This window comes from Arachis ipaensis, chromosome B7 (genome assembly GCF_059453495.1).
Source record: "Arachis ipaensis isolate K30076 ecotype BB chromosome B7, ASM5945349v1, whole genome shotgun sequence".
NCBI lineage: Eukaryota > Viridiplantae > Streptophyta > Magnoliopsida > Fabales > Fabaceae > Arachis > Arachis ipaensis.
The window spans coordinates 2660523-2668493 of NC_142442.1; the positions used below are offsets into that span (position 1 = coordinate 2660523).

The 7971-nt window shown below is 34.4% G+C and overlaps 1 pseudogene across 1 annotated transcript; it reads left to right on the forward strand.

Annotated features, from left to right (window-relative positions):
* The first annotated feature begins 4690 nt into the window (after nt 1-4690).
* On the forward strand, nt 4691-7294 carry LOC148550156 (pentatricopeptide repeat-containing protein At4g37170 pseudogene; annotated as a pseudogene). Its single transcript, XR_015892041.1, has 2 exons — nt 4691-4875; nt 4991-7294. The product of XR_015892041.1 is annotated as a pentatricopeptide repeat-containing protein At4g37170 pseudogene (transcript).
* Nucleotides 7295-7971: the final 677 nt, after the last annotated feature.

A 7971-nucleotide genomic window follows, 5' to 3' on the forward strand; every position in this document is an offset into this window, starting at 1 on the left:
TCTGTTTGCTGTGCGCTGAATGAGTACTACCGTAATTGTTAAATTACGCTGGAGCATCTCTTTAATTTTGTCAAGTAAATCATAGTCAGTCCTAATCATGCTGGTTGTGTCTCGTGAAATAAAAAAAAATGCATCAAGATTATCAGTTTCACATATGACCTCTTTGCACTCGCAATCCCAAGCCATAACAAGTCCTCTCCAAATAGCATGAAACTCACAGCAGAGAACACTAGAAAGAGGCATACTGGCAGAACAATCTTTTATCCGAATTCCCATGTTGTCTCTAATAATACACCCAAAACTAGCTAATTGCTCATTTTCAAAAATGCTTGCATCACAGTTCACTTTACAGACATTTATCGGAGGTGATTCCCAGTTACATTGCAAAGAGGAATGAGTAATATAGTTACATTGCAAAGAGGAAGGAGTAATATGTTTTTGGGTGGTAATGACATTGGAGAAATCTCGAGTAGCATGTTTAGCCAAGTGAACAATTTTCTCCCTACTCCATGGATCATCTTGATGGAAGATGTCATTGTTCCTGTCCCTCCAAATCCACCAAAAGGCCGCTGCAAAGAGGAACTCATTTTTTTTTAGGTTAGAACGAATCCAAGACACAAAATCCAAACCAGAATCCACAGCGGTCATTCCCAAGTTTAAGCTAATCCAAATCTGACGAGTTTTTTGGCAAGTCCTAAAGCAATGGTTAATATCCTCTAGAGCAAGATAACATCTCTGACAAAAATCAGAAGTAGCAAGACCTCTTTGAAACCGGTAGCTAGCTGTGGGAACTTCGTTATTGAGGCAAAGTCAGAGCAGACACTTTATCTTCTCTGGTATTCTCAAGCGCCAAAGCCAAAGCTAATTTTCATTATCATTCCAGCCAAATTTCTTCTTCAATAGCCATTCATACCAACCCACTTTTAGTCGAGTAGGTGAGAGTATTTGAGTTTATCCAAAACCAACCTGTTTTATCTCCTGCTTGCTTGATAGGATCAAAGAGCATCAAATCAAGTTTAATTTCTTTCGGAATCATTGTGCAAAGAATATCCCACCGCCAATGTCCATGGTGCCAGACATCTTCTAGTTTCAAGAGAGAATCAGAAATGTGTACAAAAGGAGCCAAAGGAGCTAGCGTTCCAGATGGTCGCCAAGCATGATACCAAAAGGATTGAGACATCCTGTCTATACACCATTCAAAACCATCACAAAGCTTTTCTATTATCTTATAAATTGCTCGCCAAGTGCTTGAAACATTATTAGAAAAATTGGGTGAAAAACAAGAACCCCCAGATAAATATTTTGCCAACATAATCCTTACCAAAAGCTTGTCTTTATTATCCAGTAATTGCCAAACAAGCTTTCCTAATAAAGCAAAATTCACACATTGAGTATCTCTAATTCCCAAACCTTCATATTTTCTTGAAGTGACAACTTTGTTCCACTTGATCAAGCTTAAGCAACACTCCCCCACCTTTCCCTTCCACAAGAATTGTCTAAGTACATAATCAATCTTTTGACAAATTGAAGTAGGAAAAAGTGTCACTTGCATCTGGTAAATAGGAAGAGAAGAAGCAATAGATTTAATTAAGCAAAGCCTGCCTGCTCTGTTTAGGAGTCGACCTTTCCAACTAGCCAGCCTATTCTTGATCTTCTCTAAAGAGTGCGAAAAAACAGACCTAGCAACTCGAGGATGATTAAGGTTCATCCCAACTATTTACCTAGGTCACTGGTAAAAGGAATATGAGAAACACCAGACAACATTTCCTTCATTCTATTAGAGATTTTTCTAGAACAAATATTATTTATTTATGGATATTTTTTTTGTGATTCATTTACTTATGAATATTAGTAACTAAAATTAGTCACTATTAATTATTTATTATTATTAATAAATAATTAATATGCAATAACAATAACAATACAACATGTTTATCAATTTTTAATAATGATAATAATAATAGATAATAAAATTAATTTGGATTAGTACAAAAATTAATAATCTTCACTATTTTTTTAGAATGCTCAAGTTTTGGACTGGATCAAAAAAGGTTACTCGCTATTATAATAGAGTATCTTATCCCTTTTTTTGTGTTATCTTATTGTAATTTATAAGCTCAGAATAATGGTCGAATTTTTGAGAATCATCAAGAAGGCCCAATGTTTGTTTCCATGGAAGTTTTTGTTTCGCAAAGGAATATCCGATGGCAATAGATTTTGTGAACAAGCGTTTAGGCTGGGTTTGTTTACGAGAACTGCACAGGACAAGACAATGAGAATAGAATAAGATACTAATAGACAAAGATACAAAATTTTGTGTTTTATATTCTGTTTGGTGATAAATTAGAATAAATTATGAAAATTCAATTTATTCTAATTTTTTTCATTCAAAAAATTTGAGATGAAAAATATAATAACAAAAAATATAATTATAAAAAATTAACAAAAATAATAAAAAGAAAAAAGAAAAAATAAGTTGTGTCTTTTGTTAGTGTCTCAAGGCACAAGATATACTAATTCAGTGTCTCTGAACACATTATTTCTATTTATGTCTCTTTTATCAAACATGATTTTGTGTCTCTATATCCTTGTCTCAGTGTCTTATCTCGTGAATAAATGCAATCTTATAGAATTGCTTTAGAGTTTTGTTAGAGGATGGGACTAAGGATTCTTATGTTGTTGCATTTATTATAACGATCTTTTACATTTGATAGACTAAATCTAGACTGTGATTTTAAAGTATGTGTTCAGAGAAGATAACAACTACACAGATAGAATAGGCAATTTAAGACACTCTCATGGCGCTTATTTAGTTTTGTACCAGTCTCGTATTAGTGAAATTTCTATTTTATTTTCAGCTGATATAAAAAAAGTTTATTTTTTAAAAACAATTGTGTTTAGTTTCGTTTTTTTAGCACAAATCCTGTTGAATATAAAAAAAAAAAAAATTTAGTATTAATAATTAATTGAAGTTTATTGTACATATTAATGTTCTCTCATATACAAAAGATCCATTATATCAGATGAAATTAATATAAAATTAATTATAATTTAATAACTAAAAATTGTATATAAGCCATTTTAATAACATAATAGTAAAGAATTTAATTTTCTATTATAACTATTTTAAAATTAATTTTCACATAAAAAAATATAATTTAAGTTTCAAAAATGTATTCTCCATTTTTCAAAATAATCATTTTAAAAAGTCCAGATGAAAATAAAAATCGAAAAGTTAAGAGCTAATTTTGCAAAAGTAAATACTATATTTAGTTCCTAATCACTTAAAAATTAGACCATTCATCTCTTATTAATAAAAAAGAACAAATTATTTTTTCTTGTTCGATTAATTAGTCTTTTTATAAGTTTTTTTTGGAATGATAAATGATAATTACTGGTGTATAATGTTAAAATTGTGAGTTAATTTATCTATGTTTTATGTAAATAATCACTCAAATCAAGATTCAATTCAACTCAAAATTTGACTTGAATTTGAGACATATTTTGTCAAATTTAAATTTATCATTTTTATCTGATATTATTTTTGGATTGAATTCAGGTTATACTTAAGATGATCTAATTTGATTCAAACTTGTTTATAATTAAAATAAATATTTTAGAATGAAATTAGTAATAAAATATCATATTTTTATACTTGAATTAATAATTTTTATATTATAGAGTATTATTTTTTATTTTAAAATAATTTATTTCACAATAAATATAATATAATATTTACTAACTTTAATTTTTAAAAATAAAATTTTATGAATTTATTATCTAAAATAATTTAGTTCGCCAAAAAACTTAAGTTAGAGTGATGAAATTTCTTCTTATAAATTTTTTTGGGCCGACACAATTAGTAGAGATATATTTACCAAATCTTTTATCTCCTCAATTCTTTTACTTTAATCTTTTCAAGTTTGATGTTCTTGACCTTTTCATCCTTCGGTTTAACTTTAATCCTTTTACTACCTTTGGAGGAGCATATTAAACCATCCTTTTTCTCTTACCCATGACAACACCAAAAAAAAAAAATTACACCAGTCTATAAGAAAATAAATTCAACTATATAAATAGAATAAATTTCTTTATCACACCTTTTTTTTCATTTTGTTACATTCACAACTTATTCATATTTCTTCTAAAACCAAAGTTAATTATGCTAACTTATCTTCTGACAATTAATGAAATTACTTAAAAAATTTTATTGTTTTAATTATTTTGTATTTATAGTCAATTTTGTATAAATAAGTGTATTGTTCTTTATATAATGTATAAAAAATATACACAATTAAATAATTCTTTGTTTTTATCTTCTTGTCTATCTCAAGTTTTAGTATTATTTAACCTGATTTATTTAAATTTTATTTCATCGGATAAAAAATCATGGTTATGAAAAATTGAATTAGATCGGTTGATTCAACTAGATTAATCGAAAATCAATTTTTTAATCGATTTGATTTACCTAAAAAACCACCTTTCAAAAAATAAAAAAAAAATCAATTGAACTGACAGTTAATCGATTGACCTGTATAAATCAGTCTCGTTTTTTAGGGTTGTCTGGTTGAACTGACAATTAATCGGTGAACTGCATAAACCGGTCCGGATTTTGAGAGTTATCTGGTTCAGGATTAAATCCCTAAACTACGTCGTTTTAATTTAAAAAAAAAAACAAAACAGTTTCTCTTGACCGTAATCGAACCTCCCCACGATTCAAACTTGTCACACTCATCAGCCAGCCACCACCAGCTGCCACTCACCCTCTTCTCCTCGCCGTGGAATCTCTGGTCGGACACATCGCCGTCGCTCATCTTGTCGGCTCGCGTCTTCTGTCTGGGGCCTCTGCTGACGTCGCCGTTGCTCACCTCTACGGTAACCACTCCTCTGCTCCTCCCTCACTAGCCACTGCTTGCTTGCATCAGTGCTTCGTGAGTTTTATTTTTAAAAATTTTATTGATTTATTCTTCAATCTTCAATGCTTCTTCAGTGCTTCTTCTCTCGGTCACCTCACCCGCGTCCCTCTCCTTGCTACTGCACGGTTCGTCTACTTCGTCTCTGTTGAAAGCGCTGCGAGCGGTAACAGAGCTACTAACTAAACTACTGAAGAAATTGGTAAGATCAATTTGTTATGGTGTTGAGGAAAGAGGGATGCACAAGTTCAGAAATTTCAAGAGGAGCTTTTCATTCCTGAAAAGTCAGAGTCTTACTCAGTCTCGATTCAATGAACGTTGCGATGGTAACAAACTCGAAGAGGCCATCGATGTTTTGTGTCAACAAAACCGTCTCAACGAAGCCATTGAGTTGCTCCACCAAATTCATCGACCCTCCCCTCGCATTTACTCCACCCTCATTGCCGCTTGCGTTCGCCATCGAGCTCTCCAAGAGGGTAAAATGGTCCATGCTCACACCAAAGCTTCCGAGTTTGTTCCTGGGATCTCCATCTCAAATCGTTTGCTTGATTTGTATTCCAAATGTGGCAGCCTCGGTGATGCCCAGAAGCTGTTTGATGAAATGATTCACAGGGATTTGTGCTCTTGGAACACCATGATTGCTGGGTATGCCAAAATTGGACGCCTTCATCAAGCTAGAAAACTGTTTGATGAAATGCCCCAAAGAGATAACTTCTCCTGGAATGCTGTAATATCTGGTTATGTCAGGCATGGTTGTCCTTGGGAAGCTCTGGAGTTGTTTAGAAGCATGCAGAATCACGAGAGTTCGAATTCGAATAAGTTCACCTTGTCCAGTGCTCTGGCTGCTTCAGCTGCGATTCTGTGTTTGCGTCTTGGGAAGGAGATTCATGGCTACTTGACACGAACTGGTTTGGACTCGGACGAGGTAGTTTGGAGTGCACTTTTGGATTTGTATGGCAAATGTGGGAGCTTGAATGAAGCTAGGGGTATCTTTTATAAGATGGCAAACAAAGATGTAGTTTCATGGACTACCATGATTCATAGATGTTTTGAAGATGGAAGAAAGGAAGAGGGATTTTCCTTATTCAGAGAGTTGATGGGGTCAGGCATTAGGCCAAATGAGTATACATTTGCTGGAGTTTTAAATGCATGTGCTGGCCATGCCGTTGAACACTTAGGAAAGGAGGTTCACAGTTACATGGTCCGAATAGGGTGTGACCCGTGTTCGTATGCCGTGAGTGCACTTGTTCATTTGTACTCAAAGTGTGGGAATATTGAAAATGCCAGAAGGGTGTTCAACCAAATGCCTCGGCCAGGTTTGGTATCATGGACTTCTCTTATTGCTGGTTATGCTCAGAATGGTCAACCAGACGAAGCTCTTCGGTTATTTGAATTATCGCTTCGATCGGGTACTAAGCCCGATCAAGTTGTCTTTGTTGGGGTTCTTTCTGCTTGTACTCATGCTGGGTTAGTGGACAAGGGTTTAAAATATTTCCATTCAATAAAGGAGAAGCATGGGTTGATGCATACTGCAGATCATTATGCATGTGTTATTGATTTATTGGCACGATCTGGACGGTTTAAAGAGGCAGAGGATATCATTGATAAAATGCCAATAAAACCTGATAAGTTCCTTTGGGCAGCCTTACTTGGAGGATGTAGAATACATGGAAACCTTGAATTGGCTGAAAGGGCAGCAAATGCATTATTCGAGATAGAGCCAGAGGACCCAGCTACGTACATCACTTTAGCTAATATTTACGCTAATGCCGGTCTGTGGACTGAGGAAGCCAAGGTTAGAAAGACTATGGAAAGTAGGGGAATAGTGAAGAAGCCGGGTAAGAGCTGGACTGAGATCAAGAGACAGGTGCATGTCTTCCAGGTAGGAGATACATCCCACTCCAAAATATGTGATATTCATGCATTCCTAGGAGAAATCTCAAAGAAAATGAAGGAGAAAGGCTATATTCCGGACACAAACTTTGTGCTACGGGATGTGGAGGAGGAGCAGAAAGAGCAAAACCTTGTTTACCACAGTGAGAAGCTTGCCGTTGCCTTTGGAATCATTTCAACCCCTCCAGGAACTCCTATCAAGGTTTATAAAAATTTAAGAACTTGCGTAGATTCACACCGCCATGAAATATATATCAAAGATTGTTCAAAGAAAAATAATAGTGAGAGATTCAAATAGATTTCATTATTTTGAGGATGGAAGCTGCTCATGCCAAGACTATTGGTAACGTCGTGCCAAGCATGAGTGTAATGACATCTTCAATATATGATTTTGCCAGAAAGCAGCCTTGGGGGATTGCATTGACAATCATCTTTTCCTCTATCCCTATCATTTAAGAGGGTACCTCTATCAAGCAAAATTTTCAGATACCACATTGCAACGAGGCATGAAATGTTCAATAAATGATGGAATTATGCTGTACAGGATCACCTATTGATAAAGAGAGGGATCTCAGGAGAGTATATGTGGCAGGAGTATTATTCATTTATGAATTATGTATATACAGCAAGACAGGGTTATTTGTGGGTTCTGTATTTAACTCCATGTAAAAGTGGTAACTTATTAGCATTTCAATTTATCGGTTGCAATGTTCTTCTGGAAGATGTCCTTGTTGCGAGTTAAAGTCAGTTTTTCTTGGCCTTCTGCATCTGCCCCTCAAAGGGTAATTATGGTGGAAACATCAAAGTGTTAAGGTGATCAATGGTGATTTCTAACAAGAATTGAATATGGAGATGAGGCCCAAGTAATGTTAGCTGCAAGAATCATCTGGAAACTTCAGGACATGTTAAAAAACAAAATGAAGTTATATTCTTAAAGATGAGCAGCCACTTTGTCTCGTATTCCAATTATCCAATACAAATTTGCATGAAATGAAACGTAGGTGGCTGCCTCTTAGAGGAATGAATACATTTATGTATCAGCAACTTACTGTTTCAGGATCTCGGGACATGTTTGAGAGAGTTTCCTACCTATCACGTAAGCATAATAATCTCCGTATTCCTGTATTCTTTAGTTTCTCTTTTCAGAAAGTGTTCTGGGAAAACC